The sequence below is a fragment of the Schistocerca nitens genome, chromosome 4, assembly GCF_023898315.1.
Source record: "Schistocerca nitens isolate TAMUIC-IGC-003100 chromosome 4, iqSchNite1.1, whole genome shotgun sequence".
In the NCBI taxonomy this organism is placed as follows: domain Eukaryota; kingdom Metazoa; phylum Arthropoda; class Insecta; order Orthoptera; family Acrididae; genus Schistocerca; species Schistocerca nitens.
In genome coordinates this window covers 123187236-123188069 of record NC_064617.1, presented here as the reverse complement: position 1 = coordinate 123188069, position 834 = coordinate 123187236, and positions in this window count along the sequence as shown.

Sequence of the window (834 nt, the reverse complement as noted above, 5' to 3'; positions counted from 1 at the left end):
GTAGTCATGGTGCCATCAAGGAGTATCGTACTGATTATTCTGTTACTGGACGTTGCACACCACACAGTCACCTGTTGAGGGTGAAGAGACTTCTCGATCGCGAAATGCGGATTCTCAGTCTCCCAAATGCGCCAATTTTGCTTACTGACAAACCCATCCAAATAAAAATGGGCTTCATCGCTAAACCAAACTATATTCACATCCAAGTCATGTTTGTGAATTCTGTGGGCAATAGTGTTGGCGAAACACAACCGCTGTTCCATTGCCCTGGGGCTTAATGGCTGATGGGTTTGCATTTTGTATGGGAAGAGATGCAGATCTTCAAAAACAATTTCTCGCAGTGTCTCCTGGTTGATTCCCACCTGTTGTGCAGCTCGTCTGATCGATTTTCTGGGCTTGGTTTGAAACACGGCGTGTGTCATCTCAATGTCTTGAGGCGTTTTCACCCCTTCTGGACGACCGACATTGCCAACACTGTCATCACGAACACTACCCGTTCTCTCAAACTTGCGAATCAAATTCTTGATTGTTAGCACACTTGGACCGGTTGTTTTCAGCTTGAACTCGGTCACAAACTTCCTTTGAGCAGCAGGTGGGCTGTTATTGCTCGCATAGTAGGCCTTCGCAAGCGCTATACGCTGAGACAAACTGTACCGTGAAATTTTCACATGCAAATGGTCTACAACAACAAGGAGCGCGCGCATGTGCATACTAATACCCTTCATATCCTGATATCCTGCTGCCAGCCTTGCAGTTTGAACGTCCTAATGCATGCCGCTCAGAAGTTATGATGATTTCATTTCATATAGTTCAATAATTGTCACTCTGTAACTA